The sequence below is a fragment of the Megascapheus bottae genome, unplaced genomic scaffold (assembly GCF_031878675.1).
Source record: "Megascapheus bottae isolate mThoBot1 unplaced genomic scaffold, mThoBot2.hap1 HAP1_SCAFFOLD_79, whole genome shotgun sequence".
Lineage (NCBI taxonomy): Eukaryota > Metazoa > Chordata > Mammalia > Rodentia > Geomyidae > Megascapheus > Megascapheus bottae.
Genome location: NW_028327439.1, coordinates 153,594 through 166,004, shown reverse-complemented (window position 1 = coordinate 166,004; position 12,411 = coordinate 153,594). Strand labels below are relative to the sequence as shown.

The window sequence follows — 12,411 nt, the reverse complement described above, 5'->3', positions numbered from 1 at the left end:
TCTCTCTTCCTGGTTAGCAGTGGAGAGTTCTCTGCTTCTGGCCTGCCACCCATTGGTACTCTCTGCAAGTAAGTCAGTAAAGACATCCACGATTGTTGAAAATAAGAAGGGAATAGAAGGAACAGAGGAAGCAGAATATTGGCTGTGACCTCCGGGTTGAGCTCCCTTGAATTGCATTGCATTGAAAGTCATACAAGATGGCATTAGGTACTGTGGTAGGGGGAACAATTCTTCTATCTTGTGTGAAAACTTTACTTTTCTAAGTTCCATGTTTAAGTTCCTGAAGAGATTCAAATCCATTCTAGTGTAAAATGGAAATACTGCTTTTCATTTAAATACAGGTCTCCTACTTCACACCATAGTACCAGAGCAAATAGCTAGAGGGAACAGAAGAGCTGGAGATGGCGATGTAGCTCAAGTGGCAGAGCATGTTCCTCAGATGAACACAGTTATGGTTTTAGTACACAGCCTTGTAGAAACAGTTTGATTTCTTCTAAATGTTCCAACTGATTTTCTGGGGCTGATTTTATATTATTTTATTTTTTAGAGATGACACAGCATTAACTGCCATTGCAGATTGTGACCCAAGCATTAACATTTGGTGAGTTGAATTTTCTGTCATCTGAGTGTAAATTCACTTCTAGGGTGAGGTTAGTACCCAATCTATATGACAGCTGATCAGTGTCCTCATGTATCCTTCTCTTGTATTGAAACTAAATTGAAAATGATAGCGTCAGGCAGCAGATACTTGGTCATGGTATACTGTGAAGTAAAACATAGTAACCGTATCCTTATTTACCTATTCTCTACCTTATTTACCTATTTCCTACATGCAACTTATACTGAGACAATGGAGGAGAGAGTCCCAGTCAGGAACAATGAGGTGGTCTCAGTGTTTCTGAGGTGAAAATGTTGGTGGGCCTCTTTCCTTCTCTAGAAATCTGGTACTTAGTAGACAGGCTCATTTTCAGGTCTGATGAGAGTCCAGCTTTTAGGCTGCAGTTTCTTGTCTTTTGGTGAGAAGCAGTTAAGAAATCAGCCAAGTTAGTGACAGGAAGGAGAGAGAAGAGCAGACTTAGAAACCTGAAAATCAGATTGTATAATGGATTGAGTTCTTCTGAAGTGAGTTGCATGTACAATTAAACTACATGATACCAATAATCAGTGTGTTAGGTTTAGTAAGAGAGAAAAATTCTTTGACCGTCCATAAAAGCTTTCTTTTGAAGTGATAAATATGTAAAAGTTTCCATTTCTACAAATTTGGTAGTGTTATGTTAACTTACTACCTTAAGTACAAAAGTAAAACTATGATTGCACTTGGTATTTGACTGTATATAATTTAATGCTCTTTAGCTTGGATAAAAATGATCCAGCAGAATTTGGGACAGAAGAATTCAAGCAAAGTTCAGATATAGACATATAGGTCAACGTGTATAAGTATATGTTAGGAAACATATTGATCATTTCTGGGAAATTTCCAAGTATTGTCAGTGTATCTTCTGTCTATCATATTATTCCTTTTTCATTTTGATGAATAAATGAGAAATGAGTTGCACAAAAGTGTTTTGCTATTGTAGGGAGCAGTGTATTAGGTTTACTAAGAGAGAAAAATTCTTTGACCATGCATAAAAGATTTCTTTTGAAATGATAAAATGTAACTCCCCTATGCCAAATTAAATTCCTTTGTTCATTTAGCTAAATATGTAAAAGTTTTGATTTCTACAAATTTGTTAGTCTTAGATTAACTTACTACACTGAGTGAAAACGTAAAACTATGATTGCACATGGTATTTGATTATCTATAATTTAATTCTCTTTAGCTTGGATAAAAATGACCCACCAGATCTTGGGATGGAAGAATTCAAGCAAAGGTCAGATATCTACAAGTAGATAAACATACATAAATATAAATGTTATGAAACAGATTGATCATTTCTGGGTAGTTTCCAAATATTGTCAGTGTACCTTCTGTCTGTCAGATTGCCCCTTTTCCATTTTGATGAGTAAATGAGAAATGAGTTGCACAAAAGTGTTTTGCTATTGTAGGGAGCAGTGAAGGGAAACTCCTAAAACCCCCCACATTGCCAGTGTATGGGATCCTACTACAACTGGTGGTGTTACTTTGGTCTGATGACAAAGACACAGAATCCTATGCATTTATTTCCTGCCATAACAATTTCTTCACAGGTGAAGAAATACAAGTGTCAGATCGAAGTGGCTACATGTTTGTTCGGTCCTTTCCATATTCTGTTGGCTATGTCCAGTTCTTTGATGGTTATAGACTTCCTGTAGGCCTAGACCTTAAATTATACATATTATTTTCATTGTGCACTAATGCCAACTTTTCAAAACTGTGGTTGTTAGGTTTGTGACAGTGCGAGTACTTTATGGGCACCATTTCTATTGGATAGACAGATGGCTCCACAGCATTATGTCAAGCTCCTTACTGCTCACATCTGTGAATACAGGGTTTGTGAATAAATTTATGTTTACAATGAAAGAGGTAGGAGACAGAGAGAGATAGATCAATCATGTCCACATGTGTGTGGCAGAGTGGCAATATTCGGATACTATGGCTTCAAGTCAGGGCTCCAGGAATATTTTACTTTCTTGTTTATCACTGTATCTCTTCTTCCTCATTCACACATGCAATGCATTTTGCTCATTCAGTGGAGATGGACTTCTGCCAGAAGGAATACTCTGGAAGGCTTCATATTGCTATCCTCTGCTCTTCACCCCACTGTAGACAGAATCACACCTGTGAACCCAAGTCTACACATCCATCTACCATTCTGGTGAAATCCTAAGGGGAAGTGTCATTGAACAGGCAAGCCTTAGGTAGGAGGGATCACCATGCCATCACCATAGGAGGTGCAAGGACAGGGCTCTGAGTTCAGAGTTCAGTACTGGAGAGAAGTTTTGGCAGAGACAGAGGAGATAGAGGCATAGTACATTTGACAGAGCATCTGTGTAGCATGCACAAGCTATAGTTTTCTAACCTAATATTGTTATAAATACAACATTCCTTCCCACATTGTCCTACTTAGTTTTTATATGTTTCAATTTGTCCACAGCAAAAACAGCAACTTAACCACGGTTGTTGTTCATTCAAACAAAGACATCAGTACTGCGTGAGTTAATTTTTTTTTTATTTTGGGGATGATGTATAGAGTGCTTACACTTATTTTCCCCAGAGAGTAGGTGAATTTCTTCTCACACATTGACAGGCCTATTTATGTTTTCATCCCATTTCCCTTCCCCTAGACCTTTCCAATCAACTTGCTTTATCCCCTCCCTCTCCTATTTCAAATAAACATATGTAATATTCCAGGTAACTTTTCAGATACAATAACAATATGAGATTAACAATTAAGGGGGAAAAGGAAAAGAGAAATAACATACTACATTAAGAACAACAATCACACAAGTTAAAGCTCTTGTTTCTGTATTCTAGAGTTTTTTTTCATTTACTGTAAGTTGATTCATTTTTCATCTAATTGATAAATCGTTTTGGAAAATGATGGCTTTTCAGAGCACATAGGACTGCCTGTTCATATCACACAAAATCATGACATGTTTTCAAACTAAGTAGAAAATGATAGAGCAGATCAAAAGACAGTGGTTCTCAGTGTGCTGTGAAGACAAATCCTAGCACCCAAAACCCTTAGATTAGCATTTCTCATTATAGACCCAAATTGTCACCATACCATGAGCAAAGGAGTAGCAAGGACAGGGCTCTGGGGTGAGATCTCAGTAGTGGCAGGAGTGGCAGGGACAAAAATGGTAGAGATGAAGCTCTGTTGGCAGCATTTTTGTGTTGCATTCACAAGACCTTAGTTTCCTAACTTAGTGTTCTGGAAAAAAATGCATGATTAATTCCCACATTTTCCCAGTTAATTATTGTGTGTTTTTAATATGTCCACAGTGAGGATAGTGGCTTAAGAGCTGTTATAGTTCATTCCAATGAAGACATCAGTAGTTGGTGAGTTGATTTTTTTTGTCATGTAAGTGATAACTCGTTTTGCACAATGATATCTTCAGGGTACATAAGCACTGCTTATCAATATTGAATGTAATCATGATGTGTTTTGAAACTCAATAGAAATGATAGAACCTGTCCAAAGACACTCGCTCATGGTGTGCTATGAAGGCAACGACTAGCACCCAAATTCTTAGATTATCACGGTGCCTGTCAGCTACTCCGAATGTGGCAAGGGACCTGGGAATCCTTTGCTGAAACCAAAAAGTAGGCCTAGCACCAGTAGCTAAGAGGTGATCCTTCCTTCTTTTGAATGCTTAAACCCTGAAAGGCCCACATTCATACTGAGGGGGAGCCTTACTTCTAGACTGCTTTTTCTTATTCCTATCTGAAGAGCAGGAGCAGCAGCAGGGAATATTAGATGATAATTAGATGATATGTAAGTCTTGAGTGCTTCTGAAGTGAGTTGAATGTGAACAAGAAGTCATTATCTATTAGAGTAGGTAGATTTGTTGGGTTATGGTATACTTTTCTTTCTCCCTCTCTCTCACTTTTTATTTTTTATTTTTTATTTTGGTAATTCATTGGCTTGAACTGGGTGCTGTCCCTAAGTTCTTACCTCAGGGCTATTAGTGCTCTACCGTTTGTGCCACAGCGCCACCTTGGGTTTTCTGGTGGTAAATTGGACAAAAGAGTCATGGATTTTCATGGCTGGGTTGGCTTTGAACCATGGTGCTCAGATCTCAGCCCCTGAGAGATTTGTGGATCACTTTCTTTTCTAATACCATTGAAGCGCTGGAGAAAGACTCAGTCATGACAATATGCTTCAAGTACATTGTTAACATTAGTAACATATTCCTCTAGAAAACATGATGTTTCCAACTTGTGAGTCTGTAATTGATTGGACCAAAGGAGCAGATCCTATGTGCAGAAAAGTAAAAGAAACAAAAATAGAGGCTACTGAGTCTGCACAGAACTGCATGTATAAGATCAAGATCATGCATGCATCCCTGATAGTTCAGAGCCCTGTCATTGTGAAATTAGTGTCTACAATGGCACTGTGTCTTGCTCTGCCACCATGCAAGACTTGTTCTTATCCAAGTCTGTTACACACTGAAAAGGCTAGACCTCGTGCCACACATAATATTAGAGCAAGGTAGATATTTATAATGATGGCAATAAAAAGTTGGCACAAGGAGTGGAGAACCTGGAACTTAACTAGGAAGAAAGAGGAAATTTGGACTGAGAAAACAGAGGGCCATTAGGGAGAAAACACAAAAAGCTAAGAGCACTGCTTTCACTTAGTTGTAAGTCATGAACATAAAGATTTTGTTCTATCTAATTGTCTCAGATTAAATTTTCCCTTCCCCTAATACTCACACTTATTTGCATGGAAAAGTGGTTGATAAGTTTCAAAGTGATGGATTGACATGGGAATAAATGTTCAATAGAGGGACTACACAAAAGTTCCTTGCTCAAAGTCACTCTGATGATTTCCCCAGCATGTGAATGGAGGACACTGAAGTTTTCAGATCAGAAATGAGTCTGTAGCTACTTTTTCTCATCTAACTGTAGTTACTTGGAAAAACTGGAGGTTTTGATTAGATGTGAGGAAGGTCATGGATAGTCGATGAGCCCGCCTTCCCCTTAGTGATTTGAGGCCAAATTTCTTTGGTGGCTTGGTGAGTAATGTGGTTGTTTTCTCTTTTGGAGATGACCTTGCACCTGTCCTCCTTAATGACACACTGAAGTAGAAACACACTCACTCCCAGAATGCCAGTCATGCTAACTGTCATTTTTGTGTCATCAAATGTATTTCTTCATGGTCTGAAACTGTAAGGTTGCATTTATTTCAAATCAACGTGAGAAGAGAACCAGTTATAGGGAAAACAGTGCATGAATGTAGGACCTGCATCAGAATTTGACCCAGAATTTGAACTCTTCCGTATTCATGTGATATGTTACCATAGGTGTTTTTGTTACTTTAGCACAACTGCATATGATCCTTGTCCAGCACCTGATGATGGCAATGTGACAGAAAGGTAAGATATAAACCAAGACAAGTGTAGAGGTGGAAGTTTATGTTCATATTATATATATATATATATATATATGTACAGACACATGTACTCATAAGTATGCACATACACATGGCTGGAGCTGAGCACTTGGACACAAAGAAACACCAACACCATGAAAGGACTGGTGGCAGGCGTGATGCAGCGCATGGCAGAAAGTAAAGATCCTGTGTTGGAACACCAATGCTGCTAGGAAAATGAAAGAAGCATACATCAGGAAGGGTCAGCCTGTCACACATGCCTCTCACATGGCTGTGTGGTGAGTGGAAGTTGGATGTGATCTCATTTAGAAGCCTGCTTGGGAAGGCACTTATCTCAAGCCGTATCATTTTTATTCTAATTAAATGGTGACCGAATTCACTTATCTTCTGATTTTAGCTACTAATATGTATGGTGTCATATGAAGTAGCAATATGACATGAGCAGTGAAAATCGATTGGTTCATATGTAATCAGTTTTTTGACTGAAAATTTATGCTAAAGAAAGAATCCTTTGTGGAGCAAAGTCGAGGATCACACATAAGCTCTTCTTTAACCAGTCCTAGGTCATCTTGTGAGCCTGTCTGCCTAATTCCACATTATGGTGAGATTTTTATGAATATGACGATACGTTTTCTTCCTATGGCATTTTGTCATCAGAGTCATGTAGTTTGGTTTCTCTTCAGATTGTATAAATCTTTCACTTTTTAATAAAGATACTTTTATAATACTATTTTCTGAGGTCCTCATTGCTAGCCTATAAAGTCCTATTGTAGTAAAAATAAGAAGTTCAACAATACATCTTTCGGCATTTTGCTGCTGTTGTTAATCCATGGTCTCAAGGTACTCTGAGCTCTCCTGGAATGATCTTTCTTCTCCTGCGTTCAGTGTGCATTGATTACAGGCATGCAGAACTATAACCAGGTTGAAATCTTCTGTCTTCACAGGCCTGATATGATCAATTAGAATCATTTTCTAGAACAGATGACATGGTAGATTGCTACGTGTAAAGTTTAGAAGATCAGCTTGCTAGTTAAACATTAATTATAACTAACTTGACCCAAACTGACATGGTTTCTTTTGCATTCCTTTCTATTCTTTAGCAAAACTGAAGTAGAACCCAAAAGAGTACCTACAAGTGGATTACCATTTAAAATGTAAGATAGAAAGTACAGTGTGTGTGTGTGTGTGTGTGTGTGTGTGTGTGTGTGTGTGTGTGTGTTTAAAGAAGCAAACACGGAGATCACTGTATTGGCATCCAAGTGTTCATAGATTTCTTTCAACACTGTTCTTAAAGTCTTCTCACAATTAAGATTTTTTTAAAGAATTATTCTTTATTTTTCAAAGAATTTTATTTTGAAAAGGTATACAGACTTGTTTGTTTGCCTCATATTCAGAACAAAAAGAGCCAGGGCCCCACCCACTGATGCTGGCTGAGATGGAAGTGTAGCATTCCTGCCATTCTTACTGGCCCACAGCAATGGGAGAAAAGCCTGCTGTCAGGAGCAATAGCTCCTTAGTGTTCTGAGGCATAGGCTTTCTCATGTTTTCTGGGGTTCTGTGTCTTCACACTTGGTTATTTTTAAATTAGCTGCACTGCTCCAGAAGCAATCAGAGGAACAATACTGGATCAAGTGTTGGGAATCCTCATCCAATCCATCTGCTCATCTGATTCGGGTTCTACAAAACTATGTTATTGCTGTTCTTTTACTCTCAGAAACACATATGAGTCTGGATCTAGTTTGGTAACTGCCCTCTAGAGGTCCACCTTCTGTAAGTTGGGAGGCATGTGCTTTAAGGTGACATTTTTAAGATAAATGTCCTTGTGAGCCATGTGCCCTTTGGTGAAGGGCAATTCCTCTGGAGAAAGGCTGCAAGGTTCTCCTTCAGGATCCTGTCTTCGCCTTCTCTAGAATGTAAGGGAAAAACTTCTCTATCATTGTGAGTCAATACTGCAAGCAGCTGCTAAGGACATAACGGATTCTCTCCATCTCCATTTGACGTATACTAACCTTCAGATCTCCCTTTTTGGCTCTTTTGAGATTTTCTTCCATGTGATCCAGCTGTTCTGTGACGCATTCTACAATTTCACACTTGCTTTCCAGAAGTTCAGGAGCAAAGTTTGCATCCTCCAGGCCTGCTCCAGCCTTTCCATGAGCTCTGCAAGAGTTAGGACCACCTCCTCACTGAGTCTTGCCCTATGAAATCCAGTTCCTCTGTCATCTTCTCTGAAACCAGGAGCCTCACCCCCCGCCATCCAACTCCCACACTCCTGCACCAAGATTTTGTTTTTAACTTTAGACTCTAGATATATTTATGGCTATTTTCCCCACATATTTTTTTTCTTTTTTCTTTTTTTTTAATTTTTAATTTTTTTATTGTAATTAGTAAAAGGGTTACATGATATTTTCCAGACAGAAGGTGCATTAATTCACATACATTGATACCCTTTCACATGTCTTGGTACCCGTATCCCTCCCCTCCCCCACACCCTCCACCCGTCTTGGTTTTCCCCCCTTCCCTATCAAATTTCAAATATCCAAATACAAATAAATTCAATAAATCAGATAACAAGGTGAGATACTATACCAATATGAGATAACCAAGGGACAGCAAAGGAGATGAGAGACAACATAGTACATTAAGGACAACAATCATTCATTATATGGCTTTTGTTTCACTATCCTGGAAGTCCTTTCAATTAGCTTCACATTATATGTTCTTATGTATCAAGATTTTGCTCTATTGCAAATCTCTGCTAGTAGAGCCCAAGGTTTCTACTGATTATGACGAATGATGGAAAACATTGAGCCTAAGTTCCTTTGAGTCTGGCTTACTTCACTTAATATGATTTTTTCTAAGTCTTTCCATTTCCTAACAAATGGGTTGATGTCATTTTTTCTGACAGCAGCATAGAATTCCATTGTGTACAAATACCACAACTTGTTGATCCACTCATCAACTGAGGGACATCTAGGTTGGTTCCATATCTTTGCTATGGTGAATAGTGCTGCAATGAACATGGTTGTGCTAGTGGGTTTAGTATGTCCTTGTTTCTGGGTGGTTGGGTAAATGCCAAGTAGTGGAATTGCTGGGTCATAGGGGAGTTCTATGTTTAGCCTTTTGAGGCACTGCCACACTGCTTTCCATAGTGGTTGAACGAGTTTGCACTCCCACCAACAGTGTAGTAGTGATCCCTCCTGGCCACATCCCCTCCAGCATCTGTTGTCATTCGTTTTCCTGATCTTGGCCATTCTAGCTGGAGTGAGGTGGAATCTTAGAGTTGTTTTGATTTGCATTTCTTTTATGACCAGAGATGTTGAGCGTTTCTTCATGTGTCTGAAGCACCTGTACCAACTAGAGTGGAGAAATAGAAGAAGAAAACGAAGTGACCAGATGCTGCCAGCAAACTGCCACTAGCGACACCTTACACTCAGTGTCGCTTGAAATAACTGAAGTTAGAGATAATTAAAGATTATCTTCTCATGGAAGAAGAATTTCTTAGAAATCATTAACAAAGGAAGCTATTAGAAGCAAAGCAAGAGGAGGAAAGATGGAAGGTGGATGACCTGGGGGGGACCCTGATGTCGGTAGGCACCTTGGAAGAGGATCACTGATGACATTTGTGCCATGGTGTCCACATCTGTGGGCTCTGAGCACTGTGTCAGCATCCTTTCCATCCTGGACAAGGCTGCTCAATCCTGCTCAATCACAAAGTGCATGCGGTGATAGAAATGCTAATGGATGACACGGTCCCCCTGGTCACAGTGATGAAGGTGGAGAGGCTCCCCAGGAGACATATGCAGATATGGGTGGCTTAGACAACCAAATCCAGTATATTAAGGAATCTGAGGAATTGCCTCTCACTCATCCTGAATATTATGAAGAGATTGGTATAAAACACCCATCATTCTCTATAGGCCACCTGGCACAGGTAAAACTGTTGGCTAAAGCAGTAGGAAATGAAACATTGGCCACTTTCTTGAGAGTGGTGGGCTCACAACTTATTCAAAAGCACCTAGGCAACGGGCCCCTACTTGTATGGGAATTGTTTCGAGTTGCAGAAGAACACAAACCATCCATTGTGTTTATTGATTAAATTGATGTCATTGGCACCAGAATGTAAGATTTGGACTCTGGAGGTGAGAGAGAAGTTCAGAGAACCATGTTGGTGCTGTTAAGCCACTTGAATCGTTTTGATTCAAGGGGGGATGTGAAAGTGATCATGGCCCCAAACCAGATAGAAACTTTGGATCCAGCACTGATCATACCAGGCTTCATTGACAGAAAGTTTGAGTTCCCCCTGCCAGATGAGAAAAAAAAAATAAGCTCACCTTCCACATTCATAAAAGCATGACTGTCCTGGCAGACAACGTGACTCTAGATGACTTGATCAGGGCAAAGATGATCTCTCTGGGGCCAACAATAAGGCAATCTGTACGGAAGCTGGGCTGATGGCCTTGAGGGAACACAGAATTAAAGTAACAAATGTAGACTTCAAAAAATCTAAAGAAAATCTTGTTTATTCAAAACAAGAAGGCACACCTGAGGGGCTCTATCTCTAGGAACCACAACTGCCTCAGGAAAGTGATGGGAGTTTTCCTGGCTCTCCACTGGGAAGCTATTAGTGCCTGCCCAGTGGAAACCATGGGTCAGATGATTTTACTAAAAATTCCCCTTTGTCTTAGGAAATGTGGCTTGTAGGTCTCACATCTGGCAATCTCTGTTGTCTATGCTGTGCAGCACTCTGCTTCCCAATAAAGTGCGTTTTTCAGAAAGAAAGATAGAAAGAAAAAAAGGAAGAAAGAAAGGAGGAAGGAAAGAAGGAAGGAAGGAAGGAAGGAAGGAAGGACAGAAAGGAAGAAAGGAAGGAAGAAAAGAAGAAAGAAAGAGAGAGAGAGAAAGAAGAAAGAAAGGAAGAAAGAAAGAAAGAAGGAAAGAAAGAAAGAAGGAAAGAGAGAAAGAAAAGATGCAAGAAACAAAGAACACATCAGCCTCCACCCTAGATCACTGAATTGGAAACTCTGGGATCTGTGAACCATGGTTGAAGCAGTTCTGCCAAATGAATCTTGTTGGACATGACCACACCTTTGTGTTTCTGAATGGAGGAGAAACACCAGCCAGTATGGTTGGGAAGTATTGCAACCTGTTCCCTGCCTGATATGCATGTACTAGCTGTAGGGAGCCTCTGTTACTAAAAGGAATAACACCAATGTACAAACAATCAAAGTTCATTTGGGGAAAAGATGAAAACCAAAATAGTCTATAAATCTGAATGAACTCGTTACTGTTTGTCCAGACAGTAATTTCTCAATCTTAGCATTACTGATATTTTGAGAAGATAGTTATTACTTGGGTAGGGAAGAGAGGACAAAAACATCCTATCATTCTTCCTAGATTCATATTTATTGTAGGGTGTTTAGTAGCAGTCCTAGATGTGATTAGCACCTGCATCCATTTGGTTGTGACCACCAAGTATGTCCATATGTTACCCAGTGTCCTCTGGGATGAGGGGTATAGCTGACTGACTGAGCACTAGAGCAGAACGTGGAGGCCATGGGGGTGGTGCAGAGCGATGTAACATATGTACACAGATTTAAACGTATGTATTGATGAACTCTTCTCTTTCTGAACTAAAAGTATGTATCTATAAATTTTTAGAATGATTGTATTCTTTCGGCTTCTGAGGCTGATAACACTTATGAGGATCTTTCACCTTGCAACTCAGAAAAGACATCTAGAAAAATTAATCAGAAGACTGGTGAGTGGCCAGAACATGTTTGCTTCCCATCCTGGTAAAAGTTTTAGGTAGCAATATCAAATTCTTTGTGGTTGACTTCTGTTTTACAGCTTCATCATTTTTGTTCCTCCCAGGTGTCTGGCAATAAGAGACGATATGCCAAGGATGGATTTGACCTAGATTTAACTTACATCACTGGTTTGTGAAACTTAACTGTTGATTGACTTCTCTTAATTATATTACTGTTTTTTGAAACTTGTCATGTGATTGACTTATGTTTAATCCACATTTTCCTTTGAAGTAAGAATATTCCCTTTGATTTTCCCAAACTACAATGTTTTTTATCTAAGGCACATTGGTTTATGCTTTTTGTTTTTGATTTGTTACTACGTTGGCTTCTTTGGTGGTTCTGGGAAAAGAACTCAGTCTCTTGCTTGCTTGGGAGGCTCTCTTACTTCTGTCGCACCACTAGCACTTTTTATGTAATTGTTATTTTCAAGGTAGGCTCTTGCTTTCTGTCCCAGCTTTTCTGAGCTCCATTTCTTCTACTTGTATGCCATTGTACCAAGCCATTTATGGAGATGAAGTCTTTGCATGTTCCTCAGATCTTTGCCTCCTGAATAGCTGATTTCCAAG

General features: G+C 39.4%; 1 long non-coding RNA gene and 1 pseudogene across 1 annotated transcript; both read left to right on the top strand.

Annotated features, from left to right (window-relative positions):
* The first annotated feature begins 3,069 nt into the window (after positions 1 to 3,069).
* LOC150039833 (uncharacterized) lies at positions 3,070 to 7,192 on the top strand. The gene is made up of 4 exons (XR_016534214.1): positions 3,070 to 3,131; positions 3,926 to 3,982; positions 5,968 to 6,021; positions 7,139 to 7,192. It is a non-coding gene; the product is annotated as an uncharacterized LOC150039833 (long non-coding RNA).
* Positions 7,193 to 9,520: 2,328 nt separating this feature from the next.
* LOC150039832 (26S proteasome regulatory subunit 4 pseudogene) lies at positions 9,521 to 10,600 on the top strand (annotated as a pseudogene).
* Positions 10,601 to 12,411: the final 1,811 nt, after the last annotated feature.